This window comes from Poecilia mexicana, unplaced genomic scaffold (assembly GCF_051168715.1).
Source record: "Poecilia mexicana isolate PSO_F unplaced genomic scaffold, ASM5116871v1 scaffold_1, whole genome shotgun sequence".
NCBI lineage: Eukaryota > Metazoa > Chordata > Actinopteri > Cyprinodontiformes > Poeciliidae > Poecilia > Poecilia mexicana.
The window spans coordinates 5,742,137-5,769,644 of record NW_028263370.1 but is presented as its reverse complement, the minus strand read 5'-3'; the positions used below and the strand labels follow the sequence as shown (position 1 = coordinate 5,769,644).

General features: G+C 39.1%; 1 long non-coding RNA gene across 3 annotated transcripts in view; it reads left to right on the top strand.

The window, feature by feature from the left end:
• The window catches only part of LOC106927601 (uncharacterized), a 40,463-nt gene that overhangs the window by 11,244 nt on the left and 1,711 nt on the right, over positions 1 to 27,508 (top strand). For all 3 annotated transcript variants that reach the window (XR_001420331.2, XR_001420332.2, XR_015763790.1), the window contains exons 2-4: positions 24,457 to 24,533; positions 24,736 to 24,839; positions 26,867 to 26,971. This is a non-coding gene — a long non-coding RNA (uncharacterized LOC106927601). The remainder of the gene's footprint in view (positions 1 to 24,456; positions 24,534 to 24,735; positions 24,840 to 26,866; positions 26,972 to 27,508) is intronic.

Below are 27,508 nucleotides of genomic sequence, written 5' to 3'. Positions count from 1 at the left end.
TTTGGTCTGAAAAGACTCAGGAACGAATGGCTAAGGCATTACTGAGAACTCGGCCTGGACAAGATGGCTCTAAAACCTGCAACAGTATAAGGTTTTGATCTCAGTCTATATCAATGATTTTTGATTAGCTTTTTCTTTTCAATATCAAACCCTGCCAAACTGGTGTCGTGACCTTTCCTCTCTTATCCACAATTTCTTCATAATTTTCTCCTTTTATTCCATTCCACCCCGTTCTTTTTTATTTTTAAGCAGTGATGCGGCACAGCTTGATGTGATTGATGTTTCCTGCCAAGCAGTTTGAAGCGACTGATTGTCAGGCATACAGGTGTTGTGTCCTCTGTGGTTCCTTTGTTCTCCACTGGTTCATTCTGTCACACTCCACCATGATTGCCTCCCTGCACGTTACACATTTGAATCTTTGTAAGTTTGTCTTGGTTTTCTTAATTAAATCTTTTTTTTTTTCCATTGAACTAGCTGCCACCTTTTGCCTGCATTTGGCTCCAATTAAATCTGCATTATGAAAAATCGCCTTAGCAATTTCACTACATACTGTAGATGTGACCCAATAAAAAACATTATTCTGGTACTTTTCATCGCAGTTAAAAATAGAAATAAGCAAAACTAATAGAGGAAGAAAACAAATAATTGTCAAATGGTGCATTTGTGGGGGAAAAAAAACAAAAAAAACAAGATATACGTATTTAGTCATTTACCGAGCAAATGAGATTATTTATTTTGAAACCTTACAGGCATCTCTGAGTTACTCATGGTTGGACAGTCAAAAGCTTCACTCGAGAGAGTTTTAAATATGTCTGATTCACTGATGTTAAATCGGGGTGACAAAGTCAAATGCTCGAGTTGAGATGTCATTCAATATAAATGTCAGTACATGTAATAAACATTTTAGGCTATTCTCGGCACTCCACTTGGTATTGTCTCTTTTATCTGTTCTTTGAGGGACTGCTCTTAGCTTATCTTTACAGTGTTCAGTCATAACCGTTTCATCTTTCCCTCCCCTCAACCTTCATTCTTTTAGTTTTCGTAGGTGGAGGTGAAGTAAAATGCAGCTGATTTAAGTGGTTGTGTCCCTGAGGCATTAGATGTTGTGCTTCATTCTGTTGCAGCTCAAGACCATTTTACTTCTATTCCTTATGCAATGCTGAGAAATAGTGCATGCAGCACTGCTATTAGGTACACGGATGTAAGTCCATTTGTGCTCTGCCTAGAAAAGAACTGGAACCTAACATTTGACAACAAAGGCTAAGTTTTTACCAAACTTCTCCTTTTTTGTACAAAAGTGTAACTATTTGAACATTGTCCTTGTCAAACTGATGTTTACATGTTCTCTTACCCAGTATTCATCCTTATTTGGATTCAACCAATCATACATATCATTATGAACTTCCTAACTGTGTGCTGGTTCCAATTTTGCTGCCATAACAACTCTGGCCCATCGAGGCATGGACTCTGCAAGATGAATGAAAGTGTGCTGTTGTATCTTGCACTAAGATGACAGCAGAACTTGAGTGGGACCTCCACGGATTGGACTTATTCGTCCAACCATAACCACATCCTGGTGGGACACTGGACCAGCTCTGCACCCTCAGCGGGGTCCTGGAGGGTGCAGCGGGGTGTGCCCAACCAGTCTGTGTGTGTTATTATGTGGACTTGAAAAAGGCATTTGACAGTGTCTCTCATGTAGTGTTGTTGAGGGTACTTCAGGAGGATGGGGTACAGGTCCGTACTGTACCCCATACAGTAAGGTCACTGTAAGTCCAGTGCCAGACCAGAGCTTGATCCATATTGCTAGCAATAAGTTGCAAGTTACTTTTGTATGACTTAAGCTCTTTTCTGGTAAGACTTGGGTTCCAAAGGTTACCCTTTGTCATTGACTCAGTACATTCCCTTTAAGAACAAAATTTCTAGAAGCAGCCTCAGTGTTCAGGGAATCCATTTTAGTGTGTTCGGATCAGGTCTCTACTTTTTTGCAGATAATAAAGTCCTACTGGCTTTGTGAGATCATGATCTCTGGTGGGAGCAGATCACAGTCGAGTGTGAAGTGGATGAGGATCCAAACATGAGACCGTAGTCATGAGCCAGAAAAGGGTAGAGTGTCTTTTTGGGCTCAGGGATGAGGTTCTGCTGTGGTGAAGAGAGATTTACCGGTTGAGCTATGTTCCTATCCTCATCAATGATTATAAAATCTGGGTAGTGAATAATAAAGATTGAAGCGTCCGAAATTAGTTTCCTCCGGGGGATTTCTGGGTTCTCTCTTAGAGACAGGGTGAGAAGCTCAGACTAGAGACGCTGCTCCTCTTCGTTCGAGAAGAGTCAGTTTAGGTGGCTCGGGTGTCTGGTCTTCATCGGGAGAAGATCCAGAAGAAGCTTTAGGGATTATATTTCTTGATGGGCCTTGGACCGTCCTGGAGTTCCCTCTGAGGAGTGGGCCTAAGTGGCTGGGGAGAGGGGAGTCTGGGCCTCCCTGATTAGGCTGTTGCCTCCCCGAACCGACCCCAGAAAAGCATAAGTTAATGGATAGGTGTGCGCTTAAGAGGCCACACTTAAGCCTGATCAGTGCATGCAATTATATTGCTATTTGTTTGAACATGCACATTAGTGCCAGTTTGTATTTTTGTAAAACTGTCAGCAAAGATCAGCTGTTTAGTTACAAAAGTAGGTCACTTTCCAAGGGAAATGTGTGTTTGGACGTAGATTAAATTTAGCTTTATCATTGAAAAAATAAAAATCTAGGTTTTATTTTGAAATGGGGAAAAAGACCAAACAGATTAGATTAAAACTGTTTATTACTGAAATAAAAATCACTGAGGTTATAGTAGTGGCCAATGCTGTTCATTTCAATTTATTCCAGAGGAGAATGGATTACCCTACTTGGCCTTGGGAGAGAATCTGTGCTTTTTAGTTTGTATGTTCTGCTTCCTTATTGAATGTTTTATTTGTTTATTTACAGTGTAGAGATTGTAAACAGCATCCCTGTAAACAGTGGCATTCAGAGCACTAAATGATCTAATATTGTACCTCAGCACAGTTACAACCGAGATCCTGTGTAAATGGACCAAAAGTCTACGGCCATGATGGCTCACTAAATGCACACTGGGATCGTTGGCCTTGCTCTGTATAATGCCAGGCTTTGTTGGTCATGTTTCCTCAGGGAGAATAGGGAAAAAAGCAGAGGAACACTTTAAAAGTCAGCAAGGAAGAGAGAGAATGAGGAAAAAAATCCCTGAAGGCAAATGGCAAGAAACATCAGGGCCGTTAGACGGAGCTACTTTAGCTGTCATGCAAGAGTATGTGAACGCACCAGTGAACGCACACTGTCAGCATCAGTGAACACACACAAACAGTCAAGATGGGGACAAGCTTTATTATCAGCTTTATGGTGTGTGAAACATGCTCACTTAAAGCTCAAATTGTTTCTGGGTATCAAAAATCTGTACCAGATCATCTTTAGAGCTTTTTTTTGGTTATTTTTTTTAAATTTATTTTTGTTTTAGGTTTTGTCACCATTCATGACTGTTAAAGCAAAGAACCTTAATCCTGCACAATTTGCTCTGTAATTTGAAGTCAACTGACAAGTTGAACCAAGCAGCATAAACTCTCAAGAGGTATTTGCTTTGTCAGAGCCGATTAGAGGGAGGCAGATGCTCTGGGATGACATGAGATGCCACTGAACAGAGCCGTTGGCCGCCGCCGCCTGTTTGCCATGAGATGCGTCGACACAGACAGAATGAAGCTCAAAACGTATTAAATAAAAAAGAAGAGAGAGAATTGTGTGAGAGAACTCAACCATCTTCTTAAGGATTCCCATCTAACTGCTCTGCCAGATCTGATCTTGTAAGTTTGTTTGCTTGTCCAGGCATGTGTGTGGCTTTAGTTTAAAAGCTGTGTACACAACCGTGTTTGTTGTAATGGCGGTATGCTAGGGACACGTCTGCATCGTTTATGTACAGCATGAAAGCGAAAGAGCTTGTGTTCTTCTCTCTCTCTCTCTCTCTCTCTCTCTCTCTCTCTCTCTCTCTCTCTCTGTGTGTGCGTGCTTGTGTCTGTGTGTGTTGCAGAGAAACACTTTGATGCTTTTTGTCGTTACTCATCACCATGGAAGATCACACAACACGATGTGACAATGCAGAGTGCAGCTCAGCAAGTGGTGCTGGGATTTTAATTGATGTTAAAACCACCAAGTAGTTGAAGCATTAACGGGTGACACATACTGAGGATAGGATCATTTTTACAGGAATGTTTTATACTAATTGTTTATGTATAAAAAAATACACAACAAATGAATTGTATTCTTAAAAAGGAAATGTTGATTTACTAGAATTTAGCCTCTTGTGAAAGGTTTAACAAATTCCCACATATTTCTTTCCTAATTGTCTTTTGTGATTAAAGCCATTTTAAAGCTTAAAATAACAGGGTTGCTACATAAAAATGGTACAAAAAAGATCAATGTAACATAAACACCTGAAATTAATTAACACATTATTTTAAGTACTTCATAAAGTTAGAAGTTTGAGCTACTTTTAAATAAATGCCACAAAATTTACTAAACCGGAATCAGACTTTCTGCAGATAATGCTCACAGGTTGGACATCAAAACAGACTCATACACATTTTGTAACATTAGAACCAAAACATCCGGTACATCTTATGTCATAAACCAACACACAATAGCGTAGAATTGTGAAGTCTTAAAAGCTTTGCATACATTTGTGTAAAATCCTCTCTGTGCTGAGACCCCTAAGTAAGATCAGTTCAACCAACTGACTCTGGTCAGATGAGGGGGGGAAAAAAAGTTGCAATATCTATGCAGGAGTCTGTAATACTACTTGTAACATCAGCTATTTCAGTTTGGTAAAGAGGTTTATTCATGGGTGTACGCAACACTGTTAAAGCTGTACTCTTCCATTTCACCCTTTTCACTTTTCCCTTGAGCTGTTAAACTAGTTAAAGCCAAATCCTCTGCATATGACCATCTTTAATCTTGCATTAGACCAAAGTGAGCCTCTGTTAGCATTAGGCATTGAGCTTATTACACGATGATAAATCTCTCATGCTGAGTTAAATCATTTGAATTGACAATGCAGAGGTTCAGCAAGGCAAATAAGAATAGCTCTACCTTAGCCTGCCAAAGCTTAGCCTCCCGGCTATTGAAAAGGACACCTTTAGGCTCACCACAAAGCTAATATTAGCTTAGCATTAGCGTTAGCAAACAGTGGGATTAATCTGGCTGCTGGGCTGTCAAAACGCATAACTGCATGCTTCCAAGGGTTCCTTTGGAGTTATAATCCTGGGTCTCGGCAGGCGATGACCTCATGGGCTGGACTGGTGCCTGTGGGAGGATTGTCTAGCAGGCCACTCATAGAGATTTGCAGTGTCTGTGTGCGTGTGTTCTTTATGGCGGATGGCTTTATTGAGGACCATGCCACAGAGAGAGCAGTGAAACTGGCGAGTTGAACTTTTCAAACGTGCACTGGAACAGAGCTCCAGCTGTTTTGTTTGGGCATTTTTATACTGTGTCTCATAGAGATGCAGTGTGTGTACGCCCCGGGATATGGGTGCAATGATATTTCAATTGTCCCCATGCCACATTGCATCAACAGTGTACCGTGTTTTTCCTCACGGCTACAAGATAATTGAAAAGGTTAACCTGTCAGTTTTATCCTATGTTATTTGTCTTTACTCAGACTAAAATAGTGGTGAGACATCTGTGACTGCCAAGATGGCACGCTCACTTGAGTCCTTAATGACCATGAGGGCATCACTCAGAAATGACGGTGCTGCTGTAAAGCAAAATTCCCCTAAATTTCTAATGTTACCATTATTCTGTCCACTTGTGCCACAATTTTGAAGCATGAAGTAATGCATAGAGAAAGAGGAGGCTAATCTCTAGGTACGGATGTTGTACATCTTTTATCTTGCCCCATCACCATCACTCACAGCCCTGGAGTGACAATCTATGCTGAGAGATCTTTACCCCAGGCTAACCACCAATTTATAAAACCCTAGGTTCACAGACGTGGGTCTTTGAGGTTAAAATAACTCCACATCGTCTGACAGGCAAACACAGATTGGAAATTAAAAGTCAGTTGGCTGGGTCAAATGCACACACATAATGACCAATACACATTTGCTGACGGTTAAACCAGGGACTTTAGAGGCAGATTGCTTTGCTGTCAGGATCACATATTGTCAGTGGCTCCATCCAGCCATGGACTTCATCAGCTAGAGAGACCCAGGACTGACTGACTCCATTAAGCTCTACAGCTGGGGTGAACAGCCAGTATGATACAGAAGGCTGCTCCAGTTAAGACTAAACTGGTTTTATATGCAGCATAGTGTACTTTTATAAAGGCGTTTTTTATGATTTCTGCCCTGGTTTGCAAATGAATAAATAAATAAATAAGTAGAACAGACTGTTAAAGCTTTATGTTAAAATAACAGGTAGTTTAAAAAACATATTAGGCTTCAATTAGTAGTAAATGCAACACTGATCAACATAATTGATGTGTTCTTGCTTGATCATTTTCATAACATTTGACAAAATGTAATGTTTATTGCTTGTTTTATCATTGAACTGCATTGTTACTGAAATTTGCTACACAAATAAACTTCACTTGACTTGATTCCCAAGGTGGCAGCTTAAAGCAGATATAAAGAAGCGTATGTTTTTGCTTTTATGAATCCGTTTAAGACCTACATGTATTTTAAGTGCAGTAATAATATTAATTGTTTATGGCAGCAGTTTGCTTCTTGGCCATGCCCCAACACAAACAGTAGACTGGATATTTACTTTGGATCCAGGGCTTCTAAGAAGAAGCTGTCCTGCTCTTCTAGCGAGGTCTGATCTAGGTGAGAAGTCCCGTCCCATGCAGCCTGTGGACAGATGGAGGAGGACGTCCTTCCTGTTCCAGTTATATACTTCAGATGACATCACAGAATTTTCTTTGCTGAAATTACTCCTCTTCCTTCTTCTAGAGACTGAAAGTGGATTAATGCAGTGCATTGTGGGATTGAATAGTTCTTATACCAGTCTCTTTGTTTCCTCTGTGCAGTTTAGCCCTTCATGGCTGGGACCAAACAGCAGTGATGCTGCTCCATACACAACCCGCTGTGGGGCTTTGGGCATTCCAACATCTTTCTGTCAAAACCAGGATTTACTGCTCCGTCAATCTGAGCTACAGTATCTTCTCTACAAGATGAAGCCCACGGGGGCCAACCTTCACTTCCCACATGCATCAGTGAGACTTGATCTAGACCTAGTTCATCACTTCTCCTCCCTGGATAAATGACTGGAAGGTTGTCTAATAAATACTTGAAAAGTATTTTTTAAAGACATTTTCGGCAAGATTCATAACTCCACACCAGAATACTCAATACAGTTACTGTAGATGAGCCAACATCCCTTTGTAGATGGTTAGCACTGACAACAACAAGGTGACCCTGGGATTGAATGGATGACAGAGACATACCGTTTGTTCTGCCCAACCATCTATGCAGCTAGTTAGGAGTGTAAACGCTTCTAACTATTTCAGTAGATTATCACATCTAGACATATTTAAATATATCTAAAACCTTCAATCCAAAATTCAGAAATTTGATCAATTGTTTTTCTTTCATGCTAAATTTATATCGAAACTTTTGTTCACAATTGAGATATTTGGAGATATTTTCAACCAAATATAGTTTACAATCTTAGCTAGGCAAGTGTCTATCTACAATATTTCACTAATGGCACACTAAAATCTTTTAAAGCGTATCATTTTGTTATTTAATGTTAAAGGTAATTGTTGCGTTGATTGAGCGACATTGGGGATTAGTAATTGCTCTGCATTCACCTAAATCTATTTATACAACCACATTGAGGACTCTTACCCTCCTCTGCAGAACTTTTACTGGAAAAAGTTCTTCTGACATTAATCATTAAAACCATTAAACCATAGATTTGGTTAGGACTTAGTTTTGTGCTGGTTTAAGAACTGTTACGTAAGCAGGGGTTATAATTTGGATCAAGAAAAGTCTCCAGGAAATCAACCTTCGAGGAGACGAAAATGCAACTCCGTGTGTGTGTGTGTGTTTTGTAGAGTGCATATTCGTGTGTTAGTGCTCTCTCCGTGAGAACCAGTCCTGTTGCCTTCCAGCTGAGTTGATAGATCCAAAGTCGAGCTAATCTGGTTTTACCTTTAGCCCCAAAAACAACACGAATAATCCTGGAACAGCTGCGATCAACCATGAAACGACTGATGGCTGCTTGTTAGCTGAGGTCAAGGAGCCCAACAGGACGAGACCTTGAGAGGAACGACAGGATATTGAACTAATCATCAAAAATTATGGCAAGAGTTATACACAAAAAACTACATAATAAAACTGGCCCTTTAACAATTTTAGCAAAACACAGGTTTCCTTTTTCCACCTTTATCTTTTTTTTTTTAAAGCCAAAAATTCCAGATATTATGAGTCCTGTTCTGATGACACTTCACTTTCAGCACACTCAAAATTATATAAAGCGGCCAAGATGCTGAGAGCCAAGAAGAGTGATGGGATGAGAGCTGAGCTGAGAGAAAAGAGGCTGGGAGAGGGTTACAAACAGATGAATAAATGAGTTAAGTGGAGAGTAGGGAATTTGTGCTTTCCTCCTCCCCCTTCCTGTTGCACCGTTGAGTGTATAAGTGCACTCCCCCTTCTCCTTTTGCTTCACTGCATCTCTGCTCAACTCCCAACAGAAATTGCTCGGTGGCATTAAATATGTAAAATTAGCATTTTAAGTAGAATACGTTTCTGTGTCACGCCCTGCTCTCCCCTGCTCATCCCCTCCGCCTGCTGCCCAGCCCTGAGCGCATCAGCCACACAAATGCATGCATGCATATGATATGAATTTAGTCATCTCCATAGTAACACCCGTGGGGGTGGGGCTTTGGATAGAGGGCATGAAAGGTGTTGGCACTAAAAGTGGATCTGATTGTATTAATTCTTTATTTAGTGAGTTTGTTCAAGGAGTTAAATATACAAGGGCTCTGCTACAATAAAGAGCAAAATCCAAATTTTATATATATATATATATATATATATATATGTGTATATATATATATATATATATATATATATATATATATATATATAATTGGTATTAAATATATCACCTGGAAGAAGCACAATTTATATATATATATATATATATATATATATATATAAATTCAAACCATCTGGCTTTTAAAAATATTTTTATCTGCAGTATTTAATCTTTGCAGACATTAGTTCAATAAGTGTCACACACGGAAAGTATATTTGAATGCATTATTTATTCTGGTAACCTACTCACTGCATAATTATGTATGGCTTTACTAATACGTTAGCATATAGAGCTTAGTATATGTACAAAAAAAATGCTTCACTATTGATGAAGCATTTATGACCCTTTCACATTAATTTTATGGATGACACTAAATGTAAGTTAAAGGTTACTTTTATTATTGCTTTTATTAAAAGGTCAGTTTAATTTTTTGAGGTTGGATGCTCCTTAGAGGTTATGATCATCTTACCTTCAGAAACTTTTAGTGTCTTGTTTTGATGAACCAGAGAAATTATTCTGAAATAAAAACATGCCAGAGCAGGGTTAAAATCAGTCGACCTCTATCTGTTTTTGTTTCTAGCGACAGATATTTTTCCCATCCAGTGCTTTTGCAGATCACCCTCAATATACATCTACAGCACAGAATAGGCTAACACAAGGTAATTGGTATTAGCATGTCACCTGGAAGAAGCACAGCTTTGTCAGTGATTTAATTAGTCACATTTAGCTGCATTTCTAAACAGAGTAATGCCTAGCTCCTGCTGACAGTGGATGCAATGCTAACTTTGCTCTCTATTTTGATTGTACTTGTTGATAGTTTGGCACAAAAAAAGCATTTGATGAGGTTTCAGTCAATCTGGCCTGTATGAAACAATCCTAAAATGTTACTTTTTTAGGAGCATTTTATTAACGAATTGTTCTTCTTGTATTATAAGCTTAATGCATTGCTTTGAACATCATAACATGTTGAGGGTAGTGTTTCAGCTGCTCTCTTCTTGGGACTGAGGAGATGTCGCAGCACTGTGTTCGATGACAAAGATGAACGCGGGCCACAGCAAGACTCACCGTCACCGATAACACCACAGTAAATGTTTGGAAAACTGAAAACAGGTCCTGGTTTTTAAAACTGGCTCCACAACATATCACACAATCCCGACTGGCTGTGCTGAACAAAATAAAAGACGGCAGTCAAACTGGCATTATGAGTTTCACCAGGTCTCTATAGGTAAACTACTTTCACTTTTTCCTTACATGGTTAATTAGATAAAGTCGGACTTCAGTGTGAAGTCCATATCCTCCTTTGTCCCGGCCAGAGTTTATGTAGGGACTAATAAATCCCTGAAATTAAATGTCTACTTCTATGTGAAGTCCATAGGTAGACTTCAATTGTACGTCATCATCCAAGGCAACCATTCAAGTTGTTTTTGTTTTTAAAACATTTCATACTTAGCTTTTGTGCCTTTCCTTTCTTAATTGTGGAAGGTTTTTCTTCCCCTATAACTGTCAGATAGATAGTTTTAGGTAATTTATGTATATTTATATCTGATACAGTTCATTCTCTGATATAAAAACGGATAGAGCTTTTAGCTGCCTTTAGAGAAAAAAAGACCTCAAATTAGGGAAAAAAGGAGAGTGAGAACTTAAAACACACACAGCCAGCACCTTCTCACCATGTGTTTTTGCTTTATGCAATGTGTTTTAGCCTCCAGCTCGGCTGTCCGTCTCTCGGAGTCTGTATGGGAACCAGGCGCTGCAGACGAGATCATTATTGCCTCATTCATTAGAGTCATCGTTTAAGGTTCGGATCTGCCCACTGTCCAGCTCAGGGCTGTTCTCAGGACTCTCACACACAACAGCTTCATGCTCTACAGTTAAATGAAAACTAGTCCTTCAGAATAATGCTTCACTCATGTTCCTTTTATTGTGTCTTAGCTTATTTAAATACTCAAACTAGACCAACCAAACAAGGAAGAGAAAAAAAAAAAAATCCCAGAAAATAAACTCTGGCAGGCCTTTCCATCCGAAGCGTCCACATAATCAATCATAACCGGGGGAACACAAATTCATCAGCTTGGATCCATTTTGCTGTAGTTAGAGATCAAAAGGTTGCAAGTTGACTATAGGAAGTCCAGGTACTAACCCAGACTAATTTATCTAACATGGGGGAGATTTAGCCCCCTAAGGAGACGTGGACATGGTTTTTCTCCATCACCTCGAATATCCTCGATGGGGCTCGAGGGCACTTAGTCCTGCATATCCTGTACGCCGTTTAACATTCCATTGATCAGATTAATTGCAGCTGATTGTGTCCTGTGTGAGGAAGCCTGCGAAAGTGCACATTTACTGACATAATTTATAGGAGGCATGGACGATGGAACATTTTCTTCTTTTGATGGGAGTTTTCGAGATTAAATAATAATAACACGAGTTAAGCACAACGGTGGTTTTACATGACAATTTTGAAAACTGTATCAGGATGACAATCTTTCTTTTTTTTTTCTTTACATTTCCAGAAGCATGTCCATCACCGCTCTTCACTAGATATTGGTCAGAAACCACAATTTTATTTATTTTGTCCTGACTTTTTATGCTATTTCCCCCTCTCAACTACTTGTTATGCACACACAGCCTATATTTCTCTGCAATTATAAATAATTGTTACTTGAAATTTGCGGGAGCCTGGAGTCTCCTGGTTCTCCTCACCACTTGAGGGGCCCGTCAACCTCTGCCTTATTGGTTTCGAGTGTGCGTATGTTCTCACTTGTGCACACACATTTCACACATTCAGCGAAAAGCCAGCACTCAGGAAGTAGCTCTGCTTTGAAGGCGGCAATTCATGTTTCCAAGCGTTGAGCACTTATTGGAGGTCAGACTCAGGGTCTATTAGGGCCCTCATATTCATTACGGCGGGGTGAGAGGCGAGAGATCTAGGGAACAACAATACCCTCTAGTTAACATAACCTCTGGACTCGGGATGTTTTTCTGTTGGTTTTTACTTAACTCCCAAGGTCTTGAAAAAACATTCAGTAATAAGCACCATTGAGCTTCCTCGCTTTTTTTGTAATGATTCATCCTTGGAGAAAAATATACTCGATTTTTCTGACAAACCGACACAAACTGGTGCATAACTTTGCAGTGAAAGGAAAGCGACAAATCATAGCGTTTTCTTACAAATTAATATCAAGGAGTCGTGGTGTACCTTGTGCCTCGGTGTCGTCACAGGTTTGGTAGCATTACAATTCTTTTAGTGCATGTTTCTACCTGCTTTACACATCTAGAGATGCAGATTGTAACCTCATTCTTCTTTGCAACAGAGCTCAAGCTCAGTCAGATTGGCTGGAGAGCACCTTTGAACATCATTTTTCAAACCTTGCTGCAGTTTCTTCATTGTATTTTACGTTGGACTTCCACTGATCCAATCTGATCTCAACATTTTCCATCTAACCTTAAGCTCTGATGAGGTTCACCGTCCATACTAAACAAAAACCTCTATGTCTTATTATTGGGGTGATTCGTTCAGGTTTCTAACCTTCTACTGTATTTTGCATGTGGATCAAAAAAGTTAAACTTTGATCTCCTAAATGACCTGAGCATCTTCTTTTTTATGTTTAATTTGTCCACTACTACAAAGATCTCTTACTGTTTTCTTTCAATAATTATATAGTCATGCCATTTTTTTTGCACAAGCTGAACTTTTAAATTAGCCAACTAAAAGCTCTTGTCAACAGATTCTCCCACCTGATTTGTTGACCCCTGCAGCTCCTTCAGTATTACGATGACTCTTCTATGATTGTGATGAGTTTTGCCCCTCAGTAATGCTATTTCTGTTTTCAGGTGACAGAATGAGCAGTGGTTGCTTAGTATTGGAGACATTGCTTACTTACTACTACTATTCATTCATTCTCTCTGTAAACATTTCTCTGTTCTCCTTGGTCTTTGTGATGCATTTTGATCCCTGATGTTTTCTAACAAACATCTGAAGCCTTCACAGAACAGCTGGATTTATATGGACACTAAACCACACACAGATGGACTCTAATTACTAATCTGTGCATGTAATTAGGTGACCTGTGAAGGGGCTGTATAGTCTTGCAGTTGTGAGCCTTCCCACATATGTATCTCGGGTTTGAATCCAGACTTGGGTCCTAGTGAAATACATTGAAGAGGTTTTTACGACACAAATGTGTATCGTTACTTTTGCAGGGCGCCGGATCCTTGAGTTTTAAGTTATTTTTGGGATGTTTCTACTTTGTTAGCCTTGAAGTTCTTACTCACGAGTAGTGTTAATCACTCAGTATGTTTTAGACTGTAATTTATTTTTCATAAGTCCAGCAACAAAGGGAGTATTTGTGTGTCATATGAAAAAGAGCCAAAGGCAATGGCCAGGAACATTTGAAAGACGGTGGTGAAAATCACAGTGATGATTATTGTCCAGACATTGAGGAAAAGGCTATTCCAATCCACTGCCTGAGGATTAATGCCAGCGAGTATTTCCCTTTTGTGTATTTTGTGTGATTATAGACGTCTTTCAGCCTGTTCCAATGCGGCGTTACGATGCAGTGAATAATTTCTCTCGGACTCTTTTTTTTTTTTTTTCTCTTTGTCTCTTTTACATTTAAGTGAACATGCCAAAACATACAACACTCAATCTCACACGGCCTCAGAGACTTAAATACGTACGGCAGATCAAACACACGCACACCTCTCAAGCCCCTTCAGGGACGACACTCTACACCACATGCCAAAGCACACATCCTTACTTAATGCAGCATTGCCTCTGAAAGTCCTCGGCATGCACACAACCCAAAGTGTGTGCGTCTCCGCGTGCTGCAGTCACGTCACTTTAGACTAAGGTGATCAGCCCTGCGCCGGCTTGGCCCGGGCCCCGCGGGGGTATCCCGGTGTCTCAGTGTCCTGGAGTAGGGAAAGCAGAGTGTTGGATGGAGTATCCCGTAGCGCCTGGCTGGCTCCTGGGCAGTAGACAGCTAAATCAGTCACAGATTGGATTATGAGCGGCAAGTTATGAATACATCTTTCTTGGAAAACACGAGCTGTTGTGAATGTGTCAGGGTTGTTTATTAGGAATCTGGTTGTCGTGTGGATGGAAAGTGCACACCAACACCCAGAATAATACCAAGTAAAGTCTCCTTTTGTATTTTTTTTTTATATCATTTTATATTGTTTACTTGATTTTCATTGCATACTATGAGTATTGTCACCCTCACACTCTCTATTTCTCTTTTCCTTCTTCTCAACCCTCAGGTCATAGATTCAGTTTCAAAGTGCTGAATCTCATCTGAAATCTGTTGCAATCAGTGCAGCGCTGAGCACAGAATAAAAGACTGTAAGATCTGATATCCCTGTGTTCGTGCTTGATTGTGTTCAAAAGCCTTTTTGTTGCATTTATAGACCCACAGAATCAATAACTCATCCAGTAGTGAGAATGTCTGTGAAAAATGTTAGACGATGCAGTTTTTCTCCATGTATCAGGACGCTACACCTCAGTACAATGCATTTCAGTGTTTACGTTGAGAATCGTACAAATGTGTGGCATAAACGGTATTGAGGTTTTCAATGACAGCAGTGCTTAGCTACGAACCCCAAGTTATTTGTTGTTATGAATCTCCTTTCTTCTCCATCATCATCGGCACAAGGTTGTAAAACTCTGTCAGTGTCGCACAATAAAACTTAATCCTATGCTACAGTTGTTCCCAGTCCTTTCAGCGTCCAACTCTCTTTTGAACAACATTGAAAGTAACGGGTAATCTCATTTGTCGAATAATTATAAAATCCAGCTAAAAAATATTCATACACTTGGCAGATTTAGGGTCAAAACAATCTTTTAATTTTACGAGCATGTTTTTTTTTTTTTTTGTGACTGGAAAAGTGTTTTGGAGCGGTCCAGTCAAAGGCTCGACTTGAATATGATATAGAGAATCTGTGTAGAGAGCTAAAGAGATGCATGAAGGGATCTGAATATGAACTTTTCTGGATGTGAAGAGCATCTGAATATCCCAAACTCAAAAACTCTCAGCTCAACAAGGTTAGTGCGAGCCCCCGCATTGTGCAAGTGTTTCTTCCGTAGGCTCTCCATGTTACTCCATTTTTTTGGGGGGCTGGATTTTTTCCACTTATCCCATGTCTGTTACAACAACAACAATGAAGCAGTTGAAAGCTTGATATTTCAAGCTTTTAGTATCAGCTTGAAATATTTTGATTTTGTCAGTTTTTCAGTTGCAGCAAGTCCTTGATCTACAGGTGCATGTCAACAAATTAGAATATAACTGAAAAATTTATTTTAGGCTATTCAACTCAAAATGTGAAACTCTACATATTCAGTGACACATTTTAAATATTTCTGTCTTTTATAATGTACAGCTAATGAAACTGCAACACTCTATTCTCAGAAAATTAGCATACAACGTAAGACCATTAAAATCACATTTTTAATAGACATGTTTCTCTCTCCATAATTACGGGTAAGACTGCCGACTTGTCAGATGTCTGGCAGAAAGTCACAGACACAAGGAGGGTAAACCATAAAAAAGACGGCTAAACAAGCTGGCCGTTCAAAGAGTTTTGTATCCAAGCAAATTCATGAAAAAATGAGAGGAAGGAAAAGTTGCAAAAGCAATAAGCATGATAGTCTTGAGAGAATAATGAAATAAGTCATATTCAAGAGCTTGGGTGAAATTTGAACTTATACGACTGCAAACATGTATATGTATTTGTCTTTTGCAACAATAAATGTTCACAGATTTTCCTCGTCGGTTAGCCCTAATTAAATTTTAGAGAAAATATACAATCTCTGATTGTAAAATGTCACTTTTTCAATTAAATGAATAAAATAAATGGAATTGCTTTATGATATTCCAATCCTGTTAAAGGAATACTGTGACTGATTCTTTTTTTTTCTGTAACCAGAAGGCAGAAAAGAATTAAGAACAATTTTCAACTTAAATACATGAACATTGTGCTTTAAGTGAACATTTATATTGTGAAACAAGCACAGTGTTTATCTGCTCCTTCTCTGGGTGGCTTTTATCCTGCAGGGATTTGAGTATCTGACCTGATCACCAGGAGCTGATAAGATGAGTGCAGTTGTTGTCTTTCATCGCCTCGGATGAAACATTCCTCCGCAATAATTTGGAGCAGCCACACAAGCTGTTAACACAGATAGGTTGATGGCTGAAATTGCAACTTAATTTTTGTATAAAACCGAGTGAAAAAGTTTACGGCAACCATTTGAGGTGAATTCAAGCGCAACGTTTTGTTTCTTTTTTGGGGGGGACCTAAAGGGAAATGTTTGTTTTATGTAACTTTTCCATAAAAAAGCTTTAACAAAAAAAAAAAAAAAACATAACCTGCATTCTTGACTCTTTGTCAAAAGATACTATTGACAGCAAAGCATGACAGTTTATTTCAGCAGCAGCTTTCCTGCCAGTTGAGCGATCTTCGTGTCCCTGAAGCTCAATTGAGGAGTTCTTTGTAGCTTTTGTTTGTGGTCACTTTGCTCATGTGCCAGCCAAGTTTGCAAAAAGGCCCAACCAGTTCTCTGGATTGTTAACAACATTTAATCAAAGCTCAATCAAAGTCGCTGGCCTTTCTCCCGCCCCTCACCAGTATGTCAGTCAGAGGGCTTCTTGTCTCTGTCCGCTGACAGATGACCAAAAAGAGGCCTCTGTACCATCTTATCTCCATCTAACCCTGCTGTCAAATCAACTCTAACATGAAAGAGAGACAAGAACTCCCCCAAAAGTAAACTGTGTGGTACTTTCTCGAATGCAGCAATGGATGCGGGCAAAAGTTCCATGACATAAAGCTTTATTAGTGACCACTAACTTTAAATGCTACGTTTTATTTCCAGCTTTCTTCTTTTTTATTTCCAGCTAATTCAGTTGAGCACAAACAATAAATGCACTGACTGCACTGCATATAATGTTACCCATATGGGAACGGTCAGACGTACAGCTCGGGTTCCCGGCCCATATGCTGACCAGTCCAAGTATCAATCACTGAATCCAAAGGACTTAAAAGAGCCATATTGATTACCGATACAGCATCATAAATCAGGCAGCAGACGTACAATTTTTCACTGCATGGAGACACAAACTGGATTATGTGTTTCTTATGAAATTATTGCAATAAATCTCAAAGACGTGTTGTACAGGACAGGGAGATGGAGATGAAGTCGTAATCAGCCCAGAACGTGGTAGACATTACGTGACTTGGAACTGGAAAAAAAAAGAAGATAAATCTTCTTTGTGGAATGATGGTGAAAAACAGATATTTTTGTGTTTTTATCTCACCAATCGTGCATCAAGCGTATGATTCAAACACACACACGCTCCATAGAGTGGACACATGTTCATCTGTTGCTTTGCCAAAGGGCATACAGGGAAACCACTGCAATAAGAGCATTTCTAGCCTTGAAATGTTTCCTATTCACTTATTTATCGTCTCCACACACCTCAGCAACATCGAGTCAAGAAGTGTTTCAAGGCTTTTAGTCGTCCAGAAGAAGCAGGACGTCTCAGGGACTTCTCCGCGTCAAATCCAGACAGTTTTTTATTTTTTCTCCTGCTGTAATTTGTGCATGTTTTTTCATTGTATTAGTTGTTTTGCCTGTTTGCTCAGTTTCCATCATAATTTTGTCATTTCTAAGATAAACTCTGCAAAGTTCTGTGCAGTGCAAATAGAGCAACTATTATTTGCCACTTCAGCCCTGAATGAAAAAATATATTGTGTTCAAGCACTTGGTTTGCTGTATATTTTTATTGATATTCTTTCAGACAAGCAGTGTAAAATAAACATTTTCATGTTAATATTTCCTAATTGGGTGGCTTCTGAAGGTAATTAAACTAGGTTTTATTTAGCGGTACTGGAATAAAGGGGACTCGATACAAATTGTATGTCTTACTTTATCACTTGAAATCCCAAGTGATAAAGAAGTTATTGGTTGTTACTTGAAAAATATAACTTTGACTACTTTTTGCAATGTGCTATAATTATTTATGTCATTACAGAATTAATCTTTACTTATCATGAACTGGTTTAGTAACTTTTTGCAGAGTATTAACATTTTTCTTGACTTTATAAACATTCCTAAAATTATTTCTGTTTGCATTCAGCATTTATAAAATATTTTTCCACTGTAGATTTATTGTTGGTTGTCTCCTTTGGTCGTACGGCGTCTACCTGTAACAGCCATTAATAGTAAAAACCCTCCATTGGTCAGAGAGGGAGGTGTTTTTAGGACATGGGCTGACTGAGAACAACCCAAGGGCCAGATGAAGAATAACTGAGTGGACTGCTTCGGAGTTGGAACATATTGTCCCTGACAGGAACAAACATTAGACTGATAAACAAGTGGCTCGGGGTGAGCGAACATTTTAGAGAAGCAAGCGAGAGAGAAAGACAACAAAATGCAACAGCAAAGAGGAGTCTGGTTGAGCAGAGTCCAAAAATAGTTGCGCTGAGATCTCAGGAGAACTCGGGGAGAAACCGTTGACCATTCAAGCTGTTACCTGAGATCTGCTTCAAGTGTTTTGTTTTGTCGTTTGCACACATCTAGAGATGTTGGTGCTCTGACATGCTCACAAAGAGAAATAACAATTTTTAACCTCTGGATCGCCAGGAAGATGGAAGCAGCATGCTCATTACCACACTGGAAGCAAATTACACAGACAGGAGATGAGCAGATATCCACTTTGCTTTGTTCTGTCTTGCAGGACTGTGAGCCTCACCTTGCTTTCTTGTTTGACACAATGGGAAAGTCGAAAGAAATTAGTCAAGACATTGGGAACAAAAACTGTGGAGCAGCTCCAGGTCTGGTTCATCCTTGGAAACCATTTCTAGATGCGTGAAGGTGCTGCGTTCTTTTGTTCAAACAATTATACACAAGTATAGCCACGATGGAAATGTCTGAGCATCATCCCACTCAAGGATGGGTTCTGCATCCCAGAGATCAACAGGTTTTGGTCCAAAAGAGGCAGATCGACCCCAGAACAAAAGCCAAAGAACTTGTGAAGTTGCTGCCTAAAACTAGCAAGGCAGAATCATTATCCACATTAAAATGCGTCCTGTATCGACATGGGCTGAAAGACCATTCAGTGAGGAAGAAGCCATTACTCCACAAGAAAATAAAAAGAACATGATTGTAGTTTTCAAACACACAGGGACAAACACTGTAACTTTTGGAGACAAACCCTGTGGTCTGATGAAACTAAAGTGGAACAGTTTGGCCATAATGATCACTGTTGCATTTGGAGGAACGCTTCTAAGCCTGGAAACACCGACCCAGCTCTGAAGTGGTGAAGTGGTGGTGGCAGCATCATGTTGTGGGGCTGTTTTGCTGTCGGTGGAACTGGTACAGGTGATAAAACAGATGACATCATGAGCAAAGAACGTCATGGAAATATTGAAGCAAAATCTAAACACGCCAGCCAGGAAGTTAAAACTTGGACACAGGTTGGTCTTCCAAAAGAACAATGATCCAAAGAGGTTATAAAGTGATTTCAAGACAATAAAGTCAATGTTTTTGCATGGCCACCACAAGGCCTTGATCTGAGTCCTATTGAGACGTCGTGGGCAGATCTGGAAAGGTGTGTGCAAGTGAGGCCACCTACAGCCCTGACTCACCAGGTCTGTAAGGAGGAATGGGCCAGAACTCACACAAACTACTGTGATACGCTTGTGGATGGACACCTAAAAGGTTTGAACCAAGTCATAAAGTTTAAAAGTACCAAATACTGATGACATCAACACATAAATCTCTGGCATATTCTTTCTGTTATTATTGTGGCATTTAGCAAGTAGAAATAATTTAGACAATTCTTACTGACCCAAAACGAGAAGTTTTCAGAGAATGAGAAAGGAAAACAAACCCTGTATGTTTATTTTTATTTGATGTACTGGTATATAATCTTCTGGTTTCCAGTGTAAATATATTGCTGTGGTGCAACTCTGAATGTAAGTGATGTAAAAAGTCAGCTATGGTTATGAGGGGGATTCGGTGAGAGCTGGGGGAACCTTTTATAAAAAGCCAACTTGAAGCAGGAGGCAGAATAAAAACTTGATAGCCTGTTGGGAGGGTTTAATAATGTAACAAGAACATGTGGTCTTGCTAGAGTTAAGTACACTTAGGAGTGCACTCAGAAGTGTTGTGGAAAGGATACCAGATGACAAGTTGGGACCAGGAGGTGCCAGGAAGATGGTTAACAAACTGCAGCTATGAATCTGGGTCAGGTCTGCGACGGTTGAGGAAACGGTTTAAACAAATCCCCAGATCTGATTACCCAACTCACACGAAATAACAAAAGGCTTCGATGCTTCTAGTTTCTACTAAGAAGTTGACATTTGGATGCATGTATTGAAAACGTATTCATAATCAAGAATTGCACAGTGACGCTATCCGACATGCTCGTTTTAATCATGAGAGTTTTCAATTGTGTGTACAAAAATTTGAGTGCATGTGAAAGTCTGAGTATGTGTGCATTGCCAGTCTGTGCTACCAGGAGGTTTTAATAGAGTAGTATATGCCTTTGCATTTTACATGACTCTAGGGCAGGCTGCTCTCGCTTGTCTGCTCTGTTCAAATCAGATGCCTAAACTGGAGCGCAGAATGGACTTCTGGTCTTCATGCTGTCTCATTCTGAGTGTTGCCTTTATGAGTGAATAAATACATTTACTGCCAAGAACCGTAAAAATGTTTGTTTTTTTTTTTATTAGACATTTTCTGGTTAACACGGTGATATATCATCTGCTCATTATCACCTCTCCACTCACATATTTCTTTCTCAGGATGAGGGATTGCTGCAACGTCTGCAACGCAGTGCAATCGGCTCGGATTCTGTAGACGGGTTACTTTTACTAAGTGGCAATAAATAATCGACTTAATGAGTCTGCATGGTATTGTCATTTGGATTGAATACAACTGTGTGTAATTGGACCTGAATGTGTTGATTTGAATTTAATTTGGACTGCTTCAGTCCAATTTAATGACAAAGGCTGAAGCTTCTTAGCAATAAATATATTTACCCTTAAATGGAGCTACATTTGCCAGGAAAATGCACTTGTTGGTCAAGCAGCCCTATGTGGCTTGTGACTATGCAAAACCACACAGGGCTTTTTATGGTTCCGTGTTGATCTTAAAAGATCTTTTCTGCTATTTCCAAACAGCTCCTGGTGAAAGAAGTGATGGCTTTGGAAAAACATAGCTTGTTATATAGCAAGTCAGGTTTGTTTTTTAGCACATTTTAGCAACAAGGCTGTTCAAAGTGCTTTACATGATAAAAACAATAAATAGCAACAAAAATAACAGTCAAATGCTGTCGTCAAAATCATCTAGAAAAATCATAACTAAATGTATGTCAAGGACATTAATCGATGTTCCAGTTATCATTAATCAAGATTTAATCAAAGACAACTCCAAACAGGTGGGTTTTTCAATGTTTCAGATGTTTTGCAGTTTTCTGGAAGTTTGTTCCAGATTTGTGGTGCATATAAGTTTCTTCATGGTTGGTTTTGGTTCTAGGAATGCAGACCAGAACCAGACCTGAGCGGTCTGGACGATTGATCCAACAACAACAACAACGGGTCTTACACAGCGGGGTCCATCAGATGGACTGCACCCATGACCTCAACCCTGTTTAACACAAACAGGGGCTTTGACCTCTAGTTTGTGTCAGAGTGACCAGACGAAGCTACTTTATCTGATTTGTGACAAATGCTAGTTGAAGAACAGGATGCTCTCTCGCAGCAGTGTGTGCCCAACCTGGTGGCCAGTGTGGGTTGCAGTTGCCACGCTCCTGTGATTGGATATGGTTGGCCGACAGCCTACTGAGGCCCCTGTTTGTTAAATGGAATATGTTGTTAAAAAGTCAATGTCTTCTTTTCTTAAAGATCAATCATTCAGTACGACAGCAAGTTTAAATAACTGGATATAAATTGGACATGCTTTTCTTCCAAAATGCTTTAGTGTTGCTGTTATGGGAATAGTTGATACAGTGCAGCAGTATTAAGGTGTGATGCTTAGATTAATATTGAAATCAGGAATGAAACCATTGGTTAATGTGGGCTGTGTTGTTTGGTCTCGATGGCTTGTCTCTAAATTGCAGTAATTCTCATCAGACTGGCCTCTCTAAAGTCTGATGATGCGTTCAGGTGTTCTTGCATCAAGTAAAAAGCAAAGTGATATTAAACAATCACATAGCAGGTGGTCTAATTACTGTGATGAGACGTTATGTCATCATTATGAGTCGCACAAAATCAATGAACCCACTGAAAAAAAATCTACCACTTTATTTGGCGAAGAAATATTTCGGCAAGCTTATGGACTGACGTGACAAATGGTCTTGAGATAACAGTATCTGGCTTTGTCCTTTTTTTTCAGGGAATATCCTTCCACCTGCTAATAATAATAATTATAATGTACAATAAATAATAAAGTTAGCAACTTTCACTGTTGCCACATGCTCATTGAGGCGGAAGGATTGTTAAAAAGTCAGTGACTTGATACAACAGACTGGGTTTCCTTAGAGAGAAACTATTACATCCATTAGCATAGTTAACTTGATAAGTTGATTGCATTGTTTTGGAATTATTACTACGTAAATGACTCTGAGTCTGCCTGTATGCTTGAATTGAATTGACAATATTTCAAATTGGATCAGAGTTTTCAGACGTAATGAGCTCCTTCAGGTCTCCGTTTTTTTTGTTGTTGTTTTAAATGTTTTCAGGTCGTCCTGGCAGTCGGCTCTCATCCCATCTGGCCATCTATATTTGTTTTCATAACACAGGAGGAGCATGTCTCTGAGAACCATTCTCACACTTCCCCTCTCACACGCTCCACTTGGCTCCAGTATAGCAAACAGCAAGAAGTCCGAGCTAGTTATGTTTCCTTCACAAACGCTCGATTAATCATTTAAATTTTCATACTTAAAACTTTCCTTTTAGTCCTGTGTGCAGATCACAGGAAGCTACAGCTATAATTTATAACTTTCAGAGATGTTTGGTCTGAAGCCGCTTCCAAAGCCACTACGACCAAGTCGAGTGGCTCATGGGGAACCACAGCAGAACAGCCAGAGGTCTGACGAAGCAATAAGAAAACCTGACTTGCACTTCAAACTATGAAAGCTCTGGCAATATTGACAGAAACTGACTTTAGCTAACAAGCTGAGAACTATCGCAATCATTCTGTAAACTATTTACCGAGGTGAAAAAGCAAGAAATGTCGCTTAGACAGAAACACCAACACAGACCACAGATTTTGCATGATTAATGTTTTTTGTACACAAAATAATAGTGGGTAGACAATGTTTTAATTGGACTGGTACAGCAGTTAAGATTGGCATGAAGGCTTATATGGACTGAACAGATGCACGCCACACTTTTCAGATTTTTTAAAATTATTATTATTATTATTTTGTAAAGCCATGTATACTTTTTCTTTCCACCTGATAATTAAATACTACATTAATGGTCTATTACAAAAAAACTCAACAAAATACATTAACATTTGTAGTTGAAGCATGACAAAATGTGAAAATATTCAAGAGTCCTTAATACTTTTGTAAGTATTAATGACTTTTTTTTTTAGATAACAATAATAATTGAATCTTTTAAGGGGTGCCTTTGTCTGGACTTGGGATGAGATTTCACACCATTAACCCCCAACCGCCCACAACCCCCAACAACCCACCTTCATCCCGCCATCCCTGCACCATAAATATTTCAACCTCCAATCTATATTCATTATAAAACACATGCTGAATGCAATGTGCGGTTGTGAGGACACAAGGCTTTTATTTATTCATCTTATTTATTTATATTTCTTTCCTGAGGGCGAGACATTGGTTTCTGTCCATTCTGTGCCTGATTGCTGGCTATTACTGAGCACTTAGAGCCTCCCTCGAACCGGCCAGGGGGGAGCACAGGCCTCGAGAGAGGCACTCTTTACTACTAGGAAGTGTGTCTGTTGCGTGTGTTTTTGTGAAGAGGTATCGGGGACATCGCAAAAGTAATTGTGAATTTGGATGTCTGCCGTGAAATAGAGCGCTGCGAAAAAGAAAATAATCAAGTTTTCACACAAAAAAAAACAACTTTGGAGATGTTCTAAATGTTACCTTCTTAGTCAGCTGCATCAAAATGAGTTTTCTATGGGAAAATGTAGTAAAACACCATTTTGTATGCATGCTCCTGCTAGAAATTCATCGTTTCATCGTCCTTATTCAAATCTCTGTACTGTGACCAGAACTACGTTTGTAGCGTATTTTGCTGGGATGAACCATCTCAAAGTAATGCATGGTTGTGAACTGGAAGAACAACGATTCATGTTTTTCAAAACTGTTTGCCAATTAAAATCTGCACAGATAAAGATGCCCCCCTTTACTCTTGCCCCCCTCAAAACTACCACTACCTTCAGAAGTCGTCGAGTAACCAAAAGAAAGTAAGTTAATAGTCTTAAATTTGATGGATTTATATATAACCTCAGTGCATGCCCAGTGAGGAAAGCAATTTATATTTGATCCAATTTTGTGATTCCAACAGGATTTGTACAATCAGCTCTTAAGTTTCTAATAGATCGTATAATCTAGTTTTCTTCTGCTCTGCGCACCTGACCTCCGACGATGTTTGTGTTTAATCTTCAGGGAGCCTTTTATTCAGCACCATCAGAAGAGGCTGATTATGGCAGCACACCGGTGTCGTCTTGGTCTCCTGGGAGCCTCTGTGTGTTGCAGCGCCATAGACGCTTGTAGGTCAACTCTGCAGAACACACGCTACATGTTCTGCTCTGCTTATACGTGGATGACTGCGTCTTGTGGTACAAAACCACCAAGGGTGTCCACAAACCTTTCTGTTTCTGACTTCCTGACTTTGTGAAGATAGTCATTGGAGAAAGCAAAGCAAAACTGAGGCATAACTAAACAAAACCTCTTCTAATAGCCATCAAACAACCAGGGGGCGCTGGAGTTCCTACAATTAATATACATTTCAAAACTTCAGATTTGTTTGTTGGAAATGCACCAATAGTTTTAGAAAGTGTAATTTCTGTGCATTTAATTTGTAAGCCATGTCCAATTCCAGTTTTCAACACACGACACAAACGCTGTCGGATGCCACATAAAAAAGGTGGCATCTAGATTAAGTGTGGAGAATAAGAACAGAACTTTTTCATCCCTTTCAGAAACAACAAATGTCTCTATTCTTATGAAGTATGTATCAGTCATTGATTAGCTAGCCAGAGAAGTAGCCCGATTTTTATTTATTTATTTATTTAAATAGAAATAAATAAATATTTATTTAAATAAATAAAGTGATTGAAATTGTTACAATTTCAATCACTTTTCACTAAAATAAATCTCATTATATCATGTAATGAGGTAAAGTGAGGAATGAAATCAGGCCAGTATGTAAACAACAGACCTCATCTCTGACAGGTTTTCCACATGTGCATCATTTTCCTCCAGTTGTTTCCGTGTCCAATCGCTGGTTTTCAGAAATATGCTCGTCAGCTGCAGCTTCATAATTATGACCAGACTTATGTCTCTCCAGCTTAACTTTGTTTTGAATAACTTTGCGTAGTATTAGAGCAAAAAATGAACTTAAGATATTTCTAAAATCCTCTCAATGTTAAGATACTGTGTCATTACAAACATACTTCCTGCTTGTTAAAAAAAAACAAAAAAACATTTCCCTTTTGATTCATTCAGAAATGGGAGATTATCCCATTTAATCACTGTACCACGTCACACTGACAATGTAATTTACAGAGTACCTTGGAAAATGTTTAATTTTTAAATATGATGACAAGGTTCAGAAATGTTTGGTTAAAATTTCAAAAAATGTTTTACACTTATATTGAAGTGTTTGGGGCATATTTTTACAAGCTTCTCAAAATAGTTCAAGCTACTTTTAACTTCCCGAGGGTTTGTACCTGAGTTTTAACGTCATGGCTGAAGTCTTGAGATGTACATCAGTATTTACCCCCACAACATAATGCTACCACTTCCATATTTCACAGACTGGACGTAGTTTTCCGAAATGGAAGTTTCATCCATTTTCCTCCAAATGCAATAGTGGTCATTTGGCAAGACACTTTGATTTTGGTTTCATCCGACCAGAGGATTGTAGTAACAAGTAACTGTTGCTGTAATACCTTCTTCCTTGCTTGATTATCTTTCAGCTACTTTTTGGCATTAGTCGTAGGATAGATATTCACATTTTATACCAAAACATTAACTACACCTTGAGGTATGTTTCCAGTTAACTCAAATGTTATAAATGATGAAGCTCACAAAGGCCTGACATCATCACGTGGACTTTTTCCAAAGTAGTTCTTATGCATGTACATTTTTGAATTTGAAGAAGTAAAAGTTATTTAGAAAAAAAATACTTATTATTATGGACTTAAGCAAAAGTAAGTATGTTTAATTTCAAACCATGACAAAAATGTTTCTGGTATTTTCATGCTGTGTGTCTAAATATCTGATTTTTATTGTAATTTACGAGGAGGAGGAGATTCAAAGCCCATTTGACTCTCATTGAAAAACATTCTAAAGCATAAGATATCCTGTGATTATTTTTTATTTTAAATAATGTTTTGAGCAAGGTAGAGAGTTTCCCGTAAAGGATTTTTCAGAAAACCTAAAAACTTGTGTAAAAACAGCTTCTCAAATGCAGCAATTTTGATTGTGCGAAGTGTTTAACTTGTTGTCCTGCCTTTCTAACACGAGTTTAGATGTTTAACATATTTCACTTGTCCACATTTACTTGTTTTAGATGTGTGGCCATGTCTGCTGGAGACATGAAAACCCCTGTTCTGCAAACCCCAAGAGCACGTGAACATGACCCAATATCAAATAGCATCTTGTTGTTGCTAAGAAGGTGCGTATAATAGTATGGGAATAGAAAGAGTCAACATCCTCTGCTAACTCTTTCTGGTCCTAATGGATCTTTATTGACTGTCAGCATGAAACCACAGTGATTATTCCTCTCTGCACACACTGGAGCTCTTTCTCGGGTGTTATGGATAAGTGTCAATACCCCCGCCTTTGCTTAAACGCATCCCTTCAGACTTGGAGCATCCGTCCGCTGCCTCCCGTCCTCCTCCTCCTTTTTCCTCTGCCTTTATCCCTCCATCTAACCTATTGATTGGACTAATAATGTGTTTTCAGCAGCAGATTAATGGCACATTATCCTAACGAGGGTGTCTGAGGGGACAGGACGTGAGGGAGAGTGTTAGAGATGATGCTCTTTAATTGATACCCAGTCTGCATTCGTGGGCTAAAATTTTCCAGTGGTGAGAGGTTTTTACGTCTGGTAATGAGAGAAAACAGACGTAGTCCTAGACATTTTACCTTGGATAACAATTTACTTTTTCATTCAGATAAAATCTTTAGATGACCATAAATTTTAATGACT